Source organism: Rhinoderma darwinii, chromosome 5 (genome assembly GCF_050947455.1).
Source record: "Rhinoderma darwinii isolate aRhiDar2 chromosome 5, aRhiDar2.hap1, whole genome shotgun sequence".
NCBI lineage: Eukaryota > Metazoa > Chordata > Amphibia > Anura > Rhinodermatidae > Rhinoderma > Rhinoderma darwinii.
Window position 1 is genome coordinate 141,431,715 of NC_134691.1, and position 16,537 is coordinate 141,448,251.

Genomic DNA, 16,537 nt, shown 5'->3' on the forward strand with positions numbered 1-16,537 from the left:
TATCGTTCGTACAAGAGAAAGGTAGGGGAAACTAGGCACAACCCTAGTGACCCAGATAGAAAGGAACTAGCAAGAGTGGGCGACACTAGCCAGTGAACCCCACTATTATACCAGCCCTTTTTCATATGGCAAGCTAAGGCCCAAACTGTTTTCAAGTTATTTCTGGCTTTTGTGCAATAATATTGTGTTAAAACGTGAACTAAGATAGGCGGACAGGTGTGGTCAGGTAACATACGCGGTGAAGTGTTGGACGAGGTTTGGACAAGTAGCACAGTTTTATTTAAGGCTTGAGCGAACCTACGTATTGTTTTTTTTCTAAGGTATTAATGTTTTTAGTTTGCTTCGCGGCGTGCTGCCCTACTGGGACAAATCGTCGGGTTAATCGAGCAACACAGAGAAGTATCGATGTCCGTGTCCCTTGGGTGAAGTTCAGCTGGTCGGGAAAAGGCATTCAGGAGTAAAAGGACCTGTTTCATGCAGCAAGGGACAAGAATGACAACACTGACCAAGATGACTTCTGATAGTGAGTAAAAACTTCTCCACACTCTAACAACTTGCTAAACACAGTTTATTCAACCCAGTACAACCCACTACATAAGTCAGCAGAAATACTGTGGTCCACTCTGCTGGACGATGAGGCTTATGTACACAATAAGGCATTAGCAGAAGGAGTGTTTTTAACCAGTTCAGGACCGGGCTATTTTGCGCCTTCAGGACCAGACACCGTTTAGCCCTTTTTAGCATGTGTTCGTTAAATGGCTATAGTTTTTTATTTGTTGGGCTAACGACCTGATTTTAGCGATTTTTGTTTTTTCCGCAGACAATGCAGGTTTCTTTTTTTTTTTTTTTTTTTTTATAGTTTCTAAACACATCCTTTTTGCTATTTTAGAATTTTTCTGCATAAAGTTTGAAAATAATAGTAAAAAAATAAGCTTTTTTTACGTTTCAGCTATTTTTTTTTTTGGTAATAACATAGTTTTACCCTAAAATAGACCTTTTATTTGTGATCGTCATTGTCTACCGTAAATTTTAATATATTACATGTCTATATTAGGGTAATTGGGTCAGCGCTAGCGTTACAACAATGATTGGCCGGGGGGAACGTTTTTTTTTGGCGTGGATATTTTATGTGTATTTAATTTTTTTTTGCACTTTACTTTATTTTTTTTATTACTATGGTCTGTCCCTCAAAGGTCAAAAAAGACCTTTGGGGAACTTTATATATTTTTCTTTTTTACGCCATGATTTTCCACATTAACTGGAGCTGCACAGCAGCCCCAGTTGTAGGGGAAATCAGCCCTTATATAGTGACGATTGTCACTAATAGGGCTGTGCTGGGTCTAGTAAGACCCAGCAGCAGTCTGTCCGTAACGGCACCCGGCGATCATGTGACCAGTCACATGAACACCTGGAGGAATAGAGACAGCGGTGCGGCCGCTGCCTCTATTCCTATACACAGCGCGCGTTGAGCGCTGTGTAAAAGAGATCGGAGAAGACAGAAGCAACGAAAGCTGCTTCTATCTTCTCCTTAGGGTCTCCAGCATTCACTGACAGCCGGAGACCCGACATTCAGCTGCCCGATCGGGCAGCAAGTTAAAACCCGATCCATAAGAAGTCTATGGCTCGGGTTTTAACCCCTTAATGACCGCCGATTAGCCTTTTCACGGCGGTCATTACTGGGCTTTATTCTGATGCAATAGCCGTTTCATGGCGCTGCATCAGAATAAATAAACAGAGCAGGGAGCCGTTAAATCTCCCTGCTCTCAGCTGGCAGAGGTAGCTGAGAGCTGGGGGCGTCCCTGCTCGACCGGGTGCGATCGATATTATTATCGATCTCACCCGTTTAACCCCTCAGATGCGGCGCTAAATAGTGTGCGCCGCCTCTGAGTTGTTTTGGAGAGAGGGAGGGAGCTCTTGTGTTTGTCCACAGTTGTCCTTTTTTGTTTTCATTTGTGTTTTTCATTTTGTGGTTCCTTCACATGTTCTATTGTGGTGTATCCCTGGTTATCAGTAATATGTATTTATACTATATGGGTGTTGCCTATGTGGTATCCCAGAGGATGCAGATGTTATGAGAGGACCTGATGGGGGTAGTAGTCCCCCTAATGGCTGGTTTATTAGTGATGTCAGGGTAGCTGCAGTGGTGATCCAAGCCTGGGGCACCTCTTAGGACACGCACCAAGTCAATTGTCAAAAATGGAAAGCAAAATCAGATGCAGTCCTCTGCTAACCAAAAGTCTCTTTACTGAGGAGAACTTCCATAAAGTGCAGCAATAATTCACAGCAATGCAGTCTCTCATTACAAGTATAGTGGAGTGTGCATGTGAGGAGGACCCCTTGTTAGCTGACTTGCAGGGATATGCTTGTGAGGGGTGATGCTGACACAGTACTTTCCTTAGATTTTGCAGTTTATGGTTTTGGGGGAGAGACCGTCCTTATTATGGCTACAGAAGGGATCTGCACTGGTTGGCTCCCGGCGGGTCACTTACTTGAGGGAAATGTAGTTACTCACGGTTATTGGGCCGCGGTATTCGACAGCCGGACGCGGACCTAAGACACGTGGCTTGGAAACCACGGAGCACTGGACTTGACCGGAGGCCTACTTTAAGGTCCAGGATTGCAGAAAGGCTCCTCTTGAAACTGCTCTTTTCTGACAGAAAGATTCTCTCCTTCTTGGAGGCGGTAGAAATGTATGTTATCCCCTCTGTATGGACTGATGAAGGAATATCTGTGCTTTGCATGGGCCATGAGATTCACCATGCAGCTCTTAGGCGTGGCAGGTAGATAGCTGTAGATTCCCTGCCGTCTCTTGCACAGCATGGGTTGCTGGCACCTCACTCTAGACTCCCCAGAACTCGTCTGCTGTCCTTTTCCTGCCCTCTGCTAAGAGGTAGGCTGCGCTAAAGTCTCCACCCACAGAATGCTAGAAGCTTCTGGATGGAAACATGTCTCAGGAGTGATTGGAGTCCTACACTCACGTGCACTTACAGTGGGTCAACCATAGATGGCAGCAAAGTAAGCACATGGCAATATAAACAGTGTATGCACACAGGAAATACATGATATACAGAGGCATACTGCACAGTACTATTACATTGTGACCTACTACCATACGACAACTACTATTATGGAAGTAGGGAGTGTACTGGGACACTACACCTATATTTATAACACATAATAATAAAGCCACTCCCGGAAAATAACTGGGGATTCAGCCATTGGATAGCGGTGTATTTTCGTCTTCTGTGAACTAATATCAGGTAGAGAGGTACGAACAGGTAACATAAGTTCACGGTGTAGTGTTATGTTATACTGTGATGAAACTGTGTTACCGGTCTGAACCTCCAAGATGCAGAGGCCTAATGCAAGTGCAATTAAATACAGTGAATAAAAATATGGCTGATTCTTTTGTGTTTAACTGAAGTGTTCCTTTAGGAAAGGTTGACAGGGGAGGTAACCTTGGCATTACACCCATATTTTGATTTTAAGATAATGGGTTTGGTAAGACTGGGATATAGTTCCACAAACCTGAAAATTTGTGAAGAACCACAAAACAGTACTTCATTCACAGCTCCCCTGGGATATTCTAACCTATAAGGGCAACCATCCAGATCTGTTTCTACAGATTGATATTGAAAGAAGGAGGATGCGATCTTCTGCCAAGCTAGTTAGGACCGGGTACTTAGACACCAGTGTTGAAATACTGAGGGGTCCTGTGATATGATGGTTAACCCAATGCCCTCCTCAAGACATGGGTCAAGGGTATTGGTACCGAGTGCAATATGTCTACTACACCATCTGTGTGACTAATTGCATCGGAAGAGGAATACTCCTCCAAGGAGCATTGTACCTTTTTTTGTATTGTTCCAGGTATCGATGTAGCAAAACTGAAGAACTCCAGTCACCCCTGTGTAGACTAGAACAGGAGAAAAAAAGAGACACGGCGCCACATAGTGCAAAGTAAAAGCTAAATTAGGCAAGGTAGCAAACTTTGTTAGAAACTTACCTAAACCAATGGACACCGTTTGGTGTCAAACGAGCATTGGGGCTGCTGCCAGGTCCAAAACACAGCAAATGAAGTTTGTTGTCCAGATTTGAGGCTTTAAAAAATAAAAAAATGGGACCACTGGCGCTGCAATGATGGACAGGAAGATAAAGGACTTTAAACAGACATTATGGCAAAGGTTTTAATGTCAGAGGCTACGCGTTTCAACACCGGACTGGTGTCTTCATCAGGCCAATACAGAATGTGCAGTTCAGGCACATTTATATACATACAGGAAGAGAAAAAAACGCCAAGGTAGCAGGTCAAAGGTCAAAAGTCAAACACATTGTAAAAATTGCACATAACATGTCTAAGAGTGAATACATACATGCTAACTATAAAGTGATGTTTAGACACCACCTATGTTATGGTAATTCACATAGTTGCATTAAAAGGAGAGTGACAGTAGCTGAACGAGATATGGCTAAACATTCTGTCTTCACACACATACAAAACAAAATAATAAATAATAAACAGTTCGTATCGTCAGTAACCCCAGTGATAACCAAGGGGAAATGTTGATTCTGAATATTTGTCTGGAATTACACTAAAACGTAATTGGTATAACCGCTATAGTCATGAGACGCTGAACTAGCGTCCCCGGTTGCCAAGCAACCCAGACAGCACACTGGCCGGACATGAGCGCTGGAGCGCAAAGTGGAACGCATATAGCTCGACGGCGGGAGAAGGGACAAGTGATGAACAAGAATCCACCAATTTATCAAACTGGGTGACTAAACTTCAGTATTGGCTGTACTATGGCTGCTATAGTCCTGAGACGCTAAACTAGCGTACCCGGTTGCCAAGCAACCCAGACTGCACACTGGCCGGACATGAGCGCTGGAGCGCAAAATGGAACGCATATAGCTCGACGACGGGAAGGACGACAGGTGATGAACAAGAATCCACCAATTTCTCAAACTTGGTGAGTAAACCTCATTGTTAGCTATACTATATTAGATAGTATACTAAAATGACATAAACAGTGTGTAATACTTACAATCTTAGTGATTCCATAAAAACCAGACATTAATCATGGTGTTTTACCGACAGGGGGAAAGAAAGCAATAGCAAATAGATGAACCATGCGGAACATACTTAAAGAAGAATACAGGTACAAGGATCCGGACCAAGAGACTAAAAATCAGTGAGTAAAACAATTGATTAATTAAAAATATATGGACTGACAATATATGGGCTTACACTAACAGGGAGCCTAGTTAATATTAGTACAATTATTTAAAAGTATGTATAAAGAATAAAACGATGCGATGTTACTGACCAGCAGCATAAATACAATTAGTAAATGAATAAGATTAATAGCCCTGTGTAGACTTGGGGGAGAGACTAGCACAAAAAAGGTTGGATTTATTCCAAAGATGATTCAGTAAGATCATTTAATCCATTGGGATATAAAGTACCCAGTTTATATATCCAGAAATTTTCTCTCTGTTTGAGCCTGATAAATCTATCCGATATATCAACAGGTATTTGCTCTATAGGGGTGACTTTCATGCACGCAAAATTGCAATCATGTTTAGATGCACAGTGTCGTGATACACTTTGTTTCAAAAAGCCTTTACTTACATTAGACCTATGTTTATTGATACGGTTCCTTAAAGTCTGTGTTGTACGACCCACATATTGCAAATTACATGTGCATTGAAGCACATATACTACATATGTACTCCCACAGTTAAGGTGGTTTTTGATCGGAAACCTTTCGCCCGTTAATGCAGAAGAATAATCTATACACTTATTGGTAATGTTGTTACAACACAAGCATCTATTGCAACCGCAGCAAAAAGAACCTTTCACATCCATTGATGTATCTTGGTTTGTCCTTTTAATATTACACATTTTACTAGGGGCTATTAAATGTTTAATTATTTTAGCCCGTCTGTATGTAATTGTGGGATTCACAGGGATTAGAGGTTTCAGAAAAGGATAATTGGTCAGAATGTGCCAGTGTTTCCTTAGGATAGACGTGATCGATGTGCTACCTTTTATTGTATGTCGTTATAAAATTACTATTTCGTTCCATATGATTGGAACTCTCTATACACGCGGTTGTTTTTATTTTGATACATTCATCCTGGGTCAACGTCCTGGCTTTCAGTTCTGCACCCTTTATTAGACTCCTTGGAAAGCCTTTTTCGAGGAATCTTTTATTTAGGATTTCACATTCTTTATTGAAATATAATTAATCAGAGCAGTTTTTTCTAGTTCTGCGGTATTGACCAAAGGGAAAATTTTTAAGCCATGGAGAGTAGTGCGCACTTTTAAAATCAAGATAGCTGTTCACATCTACCGTTTTAAAGTGTGTTCTAGTTAAAAAACGGCCATCCTTTTTCTCAATCGTTAGATCTAAAAAATCAATGCTGTTACCTGAAAACGTGTGGGTAAAAGACAGGCCAAAAATATTATTATTCAAATAATCTATAAAATCATTTGCAGTAGATGCATCTCCCTTCCAAATAAAAAACAGATCGTCAATATAGCGTCTGTAAAGCACAATTTTGTCTCTAAAGGTATGTTCATTCAGTATAAGGGAATCTTCAAAGGACCCCATATACAGATTGGCGTAGGAGGGGGCGAACCGCGACCCCATTGCACAGCCCTTAATTTGCTTATAAAAATCACCATCAAAAGTAAAAACATTGTGGGTTAAAATGAACTCAATACAGTCCATAATAAAATTGAGTTGTAAATTAGAAAAACGGGGGTCATTTATAAGAAACCCAGATATAGCTTCTAAACCTTTTGTGTGAGGAATATTTGTGTATAGAGAAGACACATCAGCGGTAAGGAAATTAATGTCTGACATATCATTAACAGTATGTAATTCAAAAAGATCTCTAATCAGTTGGGTGGAATCTTTCAAGAATGAAGGTAATTTTGAAACAAAAGGTTGAAGATGAATATCCACAAAATGCGATAGATTACTGGTCAGTGATCCTATGCCTGAGATGATTGGTCGGCCGGGTGGGTTTGACAGGGCTTTATGTATCTTCGGGAGATGATACATAAAGGGAATAGTTGGGAAAGGAATAGTCAAAAATGCCCTTTCTTTTTTGCATAGGAGATTGTCCTTAAATGCAGTATCTATCAGAGATTTATATTCAGTCTCAAATTTAGAGATCGGATTGGACTTTAGTTTCTCATAAAATTGCTCATCCGAAAGTAACCTGGATGCTTCTTTAAAATATTCAGGTCTATCTTGAATAACAATACCCCCCCCCCTTTATCTGCTGACCGTATTATGATATCCTGCCTCTTTTGAAGGGCTTTTAAGGCTCTGCGTTGAGGACCGGACAGATTGTCCCTATTAGAAATGGATGGTTTCAAGTTTTTAAACTCTGTGCTCACTAAATTAGAAAAGGTCTCCAAAGCCGGGCCCCTATGATATAGCGGATAAAATGAAGATTTAGGTTGCAATTTAGTCCTAACTGGCATATAATTAGCCATAGTTATTTGGTCAGGCAGAGTCAGTGGTGGAGACATGGCAAAATGGCGTAAAAGGGTCATTTTTCGCATGAATTTATTCAAATCCATGAAGAGTTCGAATCCATCAGGAGATGTGGTGGGACAAAATGAGAGCCCTTTGGATAGTAAACTAATTTCATCAGCATTCTGACTATGTTGAGACAAATTGAAGATTTTGACTAGATCAACTTGTATTTCTTTTTCAGCGATGGGGGCAAGACCTTTGGTATAATGTCTCCCCCCTCTGCAACCTCTATATCTACCCCTAGTTTTCTTTTGGAGGATAATTTTGGGATTTTTGGGAAGTATGAATTTATGGTTGGGGATGAGGGACTTCGAGGTCCCCGAGGTAGAAGGAAGGGAGTGATTGGGGGCATAGGAGGATGGAGAGGAAGATCTAAAAAAGACAAGGAACCTGTGGAAATGTTCGGGTCAGATATCGCAAAGAGAGTGGTCTGGGAGTATGGGGAACGAGTGTTGTGGGTGATAGGGAAGGATGCGTGGTGAGATCTAAAAGGGTGGGTGAAATGGCAGAAATAATAGTGGTGTCCATAGAATCATTGAACATGGAGCAATTGGAAACTAAACCTGAAGGTGTGTCAGGGATGAGGTTGAACAGTCTGAGGTGAGCATCTAAATCACATGATCTAAAGGCAAATTGGGGAATAGATCCCAAAAGTTTTGGGATATAGGATGAACTAGCAGGAGAGGAATTGGTGGGTGTAGGCACCTCAATTGGAAGAAGGCCTACATTATTTGAGGTTGGCTGATTAAATAAAAACTTTGAACTAAGAGTCGTATTGAGATTGGAGGACAATTGTGATGAGAGGGGAATGGAAGGATTTAAGGCATTGCGATTATGCCCTAGATGGGACAAGGTTGTGGATTTGGAAATGCTTGACTTTGGAACAGTGTATGGGAGTGAAAGATTTTTTATAATTGTTAATATTGGTGACTGGAGGACATGACACGGTCCAATCACCAATTTTGTTCTTAGCATAGTCCTTCCTATCACACGCAAGTTTGCACATTTTTTTTAGAGATAAGCGTTTTTTCTAAATCTTTAAGCCGATCAAGGGTTGATTTTTCCAATTTTTTAAAATCAGGGTGAAGGGAATAAGGAACAAACTGTTCCATAAGAACCTCAATATTAGATGCGAGGGATAAAATCAACTCGGACCTTTTATATACTAGGCGATCTATAAAACCTAGACTGCAATGTTCTATGTACTCAAACCAGTTGGAACTGAAACCCAAGTCAGCAGGATAAGGGGACTTGAACAACAGCCAGGGTGCAGAACTGAAAGCCAGGACGTTGACCCAGGATGAATGTATCAAAATAAAAACAACCGCGTGTATAGAGAGTTCCAATCATATGGAACGAAATAGTAATTTTATAACGACCTACAATAAAGGTAGCACATCGATCACGTCTATCCTAAGGAAACACTGGCACATTCTGACCAATGATCCTTTTCTGAAACCTCTAATCCCTGTGAATCCCACAATTACATAGACGGGCTAAAACAATTAAAAATTTAATAGCCCCTAGTAAAATGTGTAATATTAAAAGGACAAACCAAGATACATCAATGGATGTGAAAGGTTCTTTTTGCTGCGGTCGCAATAGATGCTTGTGTTGTAACAACATTACCAATAAGTGTATAGATTATTCTTCTGCATTAACGGGCGAAAGGTTTCCGATCAAAAACCACCTTAACTGTGGGAGTACATATGTAGTATATGTGCTTCAATGCACATGTAATTTGCAATATGTGGGTCGTACAACAGACTTTAACCCCTTAGTGACCAAGCTTGTTTGGACCTTAATGACCAAGCCAAATTTGTCAAATCTGGTATGTGTGACTTTATCAGAGAATAACTCTGTGAAAGTTTTGAATATCCAAGTAATTCTGACATTGTTTTTTCGTCACATGTTGTACTTTATTTTAGTGGTAAAAGTAGACTGATACGATTTGCGGAAATTACTTAAAAAATAGAAAAATTGAAGAAATTTTGTAAAAATTATCATTTTTCCCTATTTTTAACTGCAATATGTCACATATGTACATACATACTGTACAATTTTTTTTATTAAATATATATATTTCCATCTCTTTACTCTATTTTGGCAGCACTTTTGAAAAAAATAAAATAATTTTTGAGCAATTTAGAAGACTTACAAGTTAAGTAAACATTTTGTTTTCCTGCACCAAGCCAGGTTTTCATAGGCTCATAGGTGTCAGAATGGTGGAAACGCCCACAAGTGACCCCATTTTGAAAATTAGACCCCTTAAGGTATTTATTAAGGGGTGTTGTAAGTATTTTGACCCCACAGTTTTTTTGTAAGAATTCATGCAAAGCAGGCATAAAAAAATATAATTTAACTTTTTTCATAAAAGTATCACTTTGAAGACCGATTTCTTTGTAAAGCGACCATGAGAATGAAGAAACACACCCCAAAATCTATCACCCTGTTTCTCCTGTTTTCAAAAATGCCCTCATTGTGACCCTAATGCGTTGCCTGGACACACGGCAGGGCCCGAAAGGGAGGGAGCAACCGGAGGCTTTCAGGACTCCTATTTTGCTTGAAAATGTTTTAGACCCCACTGTACATTTGGAGAGGTTTTGAACTACCAGAACGATAGAAACTCCCCATAAACGACCCCATTTAGAAAACTAGACCCCTTAAGGTATTTATCTAGGGGTTTAGTGAGTATTTTGACCCCACAGTTTTATGCTAAATTTAATAAATAGCAGGTGAAAAAAAAATTAATTTCACTTTTTTCATAAAAGTATAACTTTGAAGACCGATTTCTTTGTAAAGCGACCATGAGAATGAAGAAACACACCCCAAAATCTATCACCCGGTTTCTCCTGTTTTCAAAAATACTCCCATTGTTGCCCCAATCTGCTTATTAGACGTGTGGCTGGGCCAAAAAGAGAGGGAGCACCCTTTGGCTTTCAGGGCACAATTGAATAAATTCTAGGCCCCATATCATGCATTTAGAGGCATTGAGCTGCCTGAACAAAAAAAAAAAACATGCAGAAATGACCCCATTTTAAAAACTAAACCCCTAAAAGGTATTCATCTAGTGGTGTAGTCGGCATGCGTACCAAAAATGTTTAAAGGAGGAAATAATGGGTATTATTTCAGACACTATGGGTATATAATGTTTTCTTCAAACTCTTATTACGTTTCCACATGAAATAGAGGAGACGTGGTAGAAGGTTATTTTGTTAGAAATATGCCACATTAATAAATTTGTGCGGCATACAGAAGAGAAGTGAAGCCGTGTATTCATAACGGATACATGTCGCTATAGACGTATTTGCCTGTACTTATGACTATGTCTTGCTGAAGAAGCAGTTGGTGCCATTATGATGTCATTGTGGACAGAATTCTGTCCTAATATAAAATCAGTCAGAGAGGGAAAAAAAAACTGTACTGGAGTGACGGGCAATATCTTCAAACAAATGGAGGAAAATGTATCCAACTATGTTGCAAACTCGAGTCTGTTCACTAGATAGAACAACACCTGCAGGGCTGCCATGACAAGGTTTTTTTTTTTCAGTGACTGGTTGTACAACGTCTCTTTAGCTCCATCAATCCTTATGAGGGACGAATGTGCCAAGTGACGCGGTACACCATAACCGGCCCCTGCCCGGCAAGGTAGGAACCGCTTTGTGCACAAAACAACCAATCACCTACAGAATATATAAAGGGACAGTGTCCAAAACCATCTATAGGAACAGTAAAGGATCACTAATCCCCAAAATGATGTCAGTATTTCCAGAAGAACTGTAACAAAGCCCATGGTGTATTGATAAGGAACAGCTCGATTATTAGAGATCCTCCAAATAAAAAAAAAGATCATGCCCGTATCACGGTACAGAATTAGGAATGTAACAGCTGTATGTGGCAGGACATAGTCATAAGAACAGTCAAAATAAAAAAATTGTGGATGTGGGATTTTGTACTGGACAATTAATTCCAGCACTTGATCACCCACAAATAAATTTAAAAAATCATAAGGGGTAAAATTAGTTTCACGGTCTGAAAAAAATGTGCTCTACAACCTCTCCCACAAGAAATAATCCCTACTTGGAAAGTCCACGAACTAAAAAGAAAATACCCATTTTTATTTTTTATTTTTTTTGTGTTAAATTCTAGTAATTTGCAACCGTGTGAAAGGTTTCGAAACAGGGGTAGTTACAAAGGGCTGGTTTTGATGGACACATGGGGCAATAAAAGCGGGTATCCCTCCTCCTGCCATGCTTTCTACATACCCGACACCTTCTTTGGGGATGTTTTTGGGTCTCCGTGGAAGGAATAGGGTGTAAAAAGTGGCGCTCTTAAAGCCTGCGCACATCCTCAGATTCGCAGGATTGTGCCGGTATAGTGGACTCAAAAAGGAGATGCTCAATGACCTTCTCCTGAAATTGAAGGAAAGTGAGCGTTCCTTGGGCTTTTTTGAAAATAACAAAACTGTTCTAGGTAGCAACCTGGATGAGGTAGATTGCTACCTTTTTGTACCAGGCCTTATTTTTGCGCTTCACCAGGTAAGGCTGAAGCACCTGGTCGGAAAGGTCTACACCCCCCATAAATTTGTTGTAGTCTGTTACACAGACAGGTTTCTGCTTTGCAGTGGTAGCCCCCCTCTCCGTAATTGCCACAGTGGTGTCCGTGTGTACGGTGGACAGCATGTAGACATCCTTCTTGTCGGCCCACTTCACTGCAAGCAATTCCTGACTTGCAAGGGCCATGGATGTTCCTTTTCCCAAATGCCTGGACACCAACTGTTGTGGGAGTCCCACTCTGTTCTTCCGTACTGTCCCACAGGCCCCTGTATTTGCAGCATGGAGGGCTTTATAAAGGGCAACGCTTGTATAAAAATTGTCTGTATAGACGTGGTACCCCTTGTGCAGAAATGGCTCCATTAGGTTCCACACAATTTTGCCAGAGGTGCCAATAGTTTCTGGGCAGCCTGGGGTATGAAATTGGCAGTCCCTGCCTTCATAGATTTTGAAACCGCAGGTGTAACCCGTTGTGCTCTCGCACACTTTGTACAATTTCACCCCATATCTGGCTCGTTTGGAAGGGATGAATTGACGAAAGGAAAGACGCCCTTTGAAGCTCATGAGCGATTCATCTACAGACAAATTTTTATCAGGGGTATACAACTTTAGAAATAAATCACTTAGAAGGGTGATTAATGGCCTTAATTTATTAAGCCGATCATAGGCTAGGTCACTTCTTGGGGGGACTTGGGAATTGTCAGTAAAATGCATGAATCGCATTAGGGCCTCATAGCGGTTTCTGGACATCACTGCTGCAAATACAGGGGTAGCGTGGACAGCACTAGAAGTCCAGTAGGACCGGACAGAGGGTTTTTTAACCAAACCCAAAATGAGGGTAATGCCTAAAAATGTTTTTATTTTTGGGACACTTGTGGGGCTCCACATTCTGGAGTACATAGACGCAGGCTTTTGTAGAACAAACTGCCTAGCATACAGATTAGTCTGCTGGACTATCAAGTCTAGGACCGTATCACATATAAATAAATTAAAAAAATTATAGGGGGTAACATTTTGGACGTCAACACTAATTCCTGGGGTCGCTTCAAATTGGGATACTTGGGGGGGAAAATGATAGTGCAGGATCCCAAATCACGGGAGGGACTGCAACACTCGACCCTGCACTTGACACCTCTACAGCGACTGACATATCTACCACCATAGGACTATGGGGTTCAGCGGTAGAACTAGAATCGTCACTGTCGGGAACAAATTCTGAAGCGGTGTCTGTTTCGCTTTCAGAAGTGTCGGAACATAGCAAGGCGTAGGCTTGCTCTGCGCTGTACATACGCTGAGACATATTTATATATATATATATGCCCTATAAGTCCTAACCCTAAAGTAAACCTAAAATCCTAAAAACGACACAAATTATTATTTTTTTTTTATATATTTTTTTTTTTTATATAACCGACGTAAAATAAATTCTAATGGCCCTAAACACGAACGCTAAACTAGCCCTAACCCTAAAGTAATGCTAAACTAGCACTAAACCTAAAGTAACGCTAAACTAGCGCTGACGCTAATATAGATTTTATATATATATATATATGTATATATTAGAACGATGATTTTTTTTCACTTTTTCTTTCTTCACAGAACAGGACGCAGACTGATCTCTCTCTCCTCTCAGAACAACTACAATGGGAGGAGAGAGAAACACAGCCCATTTCCTGGCTGTGTTATGAAAATAACTGTCAGTGATCTCTGTGATAGGTTTTATCACAGAGATCACCTGATCAGGGACCAGTCACAACGGTCCCTGACTGTTGCTGTGCCAGCTACCAACATAGGTAAGCTTTGCACTGCGCATGCGGGCGCGCCATTTTGGGGGGGGGGGTCGGACCAGGGGGGGGAATCGGACATGAAGGGGAATCGGACGGGGGGGGGGGGCCGCACTAATTACCCGTTCTCTCTCCTCTCTAAGGAGTTATTCCATGAGAGTAGAGAGAAATGGCAACGATCTGATGCTTTACCGTGAACGCCGTGAATCGTTATAACGATTCCCGGCGATCACATGACCAGAGACCACTCGTGATGGTCTCTGATCACTGCTCCGAACACTCAGCTACCTCCGGTAGCTGAGAGAACGGAGCTATGCACTGCGCATGCGTGCGCCATTTTGGGGGGGATCGGGGGAGGGTCGGACGTGGGAGGATCGGACGTGGGAGGGGTGGGGGAACACTACCCGTTCTCTCTCCTCTCTAAGGAACTATTCCATGAGAGGAGAGAAATGGCGATGATCTGCCGCTTTAGCGTGAACGCCGTGAAATAGAGATTCACGGCGATCACGTGACCAGAGAGCACTCGTTCTGGTCTCTGGTCGTTGCTCCGAACTCTCAGCTACCTCCCGGTAGCAGAGAGAACGGAGCTCTGATCTTTCGTTTCGGCGCTACTTTAGGCTAAAGCGATCACGTGAAAAGGCGTCGCCTTAGCCTAAAGCCCATTAGTGAGGAACGTAAAAAGGCGTACTGTTGGTCACTAAGGGGTTAAGGAACCGTATCAATAAACATAGGTCTAATGTAAGTAAAGGCTTTTTGAAACAAAGTGTATCACGACACTGTGCATCTAAACATGATTGCAATGTTGCGTGCATGAAAGTCGCCCCTATAGAGCAAATACCTGTTGATATATCGGATAGATTTATCAGGCTCAAACAGAGAGAAAATTTCTGGATATATAAACTGGGTACTTTATATCCCAATGGATTAAATGATCTTACTGAATCATCTTTGGAATAAATCCAACCTTTTTTGTGCTAGTCTCTCCCCCAAGTCTACACAGGGCTATTAATCTTATTCATTTACTAATTGTATTTATGCTGCTGGTCAGTAACATCGCATCATGTTTTATTCTTTATACATACTTTTAAATAATTGTACTAATATTAACTAGGCTCCCTGTTAGTGTAAGCCCATATATTGTCAGTCCATATATTTTTAATTAATCAATTGTTTTAATTGTTTTACTCACTGATTTTTAGTCTCTTGGTCCGGATCCTTGTACCTGTATTCTTCTTTAAGTGTGTTCCGCATGGTTCATCTATTTGCTATTGCTTTCTTTCCCCCTGTCGGTAAAACACCATGATTAATGTCTGGTTTTTATGGAATCGCTAAGATTGTTAGTATTACACACTGTTTATGTCATTTTAGCATACTATCTAATATAGTATAGCTAACAATGAGGTTTACTCACCAAGTTTGAGAAATTGGTGGATTCTTGTTCATCACCTGTCCTTCCCGTCGTCGAGCTATATGCGTTCCATTTTGCGCTCCAGCGCTCATGTCCGGCCAGTGTGCAGTCTTGGTTGCTTGGCAACCGGGGACGCTAGTTTAGCGTCTCAGGACTATAGCAGCCATTGTACAGCCAATACTGAAGTTTAGTCACCCAGTTTGATAAATTGGTGGATTCTTGTTCATCACTTGTCCCTTCTCCCGCCGTCGAGCTATATGCGTTCCACTTTGCGCTCCAGCGCTCATGTCCGGCCAGTGTGCTGTCTGGGTTGCTTGGCAACCGGGGACGCTAGTTCAGCGTCTCATGACTATAGCTGTTATACCAATTACGTTTTAGTGTAATTCCAGACAAATATTCAGAATCAACATTTCCCCTTGTTTACCACTGGGGTTACTGACGATATGAACTGTTTATTATTTATTATTTTGTTTTGTATGTGTGTGAAGACAGAATGTTTAGCCATATCTCGTTCAGCTACTGTCACTCTCCTTTTAATGCAATTATGTGAATTACCATAACATAGGTGGTTTCTAAACATCACTTTCTAGTTAGCATGTATGTATTCACTTTTAGACATGTTATGTGCAATTTTTACAATGTGTTTGACTTTTGACCTTTGACCTGCTACCTTGGCGTTTTTTTTCTCTTCCTGTATGTATATAAATGTGTCTGAACTGCACATTCTGTATTGGCCTGATGAACACACCAGTCCGGTGTTGAAACGCGTAGCCTCTGACATTAAAAACGTTGCCATAATGTCTGTTTAACGGTCCTTTATCTTCCTGTCCATCATTGCAGCGCCGGTGGTCCCATTTTTTTATTTTTTAAAACCCCTGTGTAGAGGCTCGATATCCGCCCAGATGCTCCTGTAAGACTCCAGATGATCCCTCTTAGGTTTGGCACCAAACTGAACCTGCTAAACTTCAGTGAGGAAGAGGATATCGTGTAGAAGCTTAAACCGTCTGAGAATTGAGCCTCCATCCCATTAATTAGAACATTAAAGTAATTCTTTGGCTGTTTAAAAGATGTAAAAAGTCTTATATTATGCCATACTATAGTAAAAGTAGGACAGCTGTGCATTCAAAGTCACTAAGGGGTTAAAGCATGACAATACTACCGGTATTGTGCATGCCCTGAAAAGAGACTCAGAGGTGTCCTAGTGGGAGAGCCTGTTTGGCTACAGCCCCAAAGCTC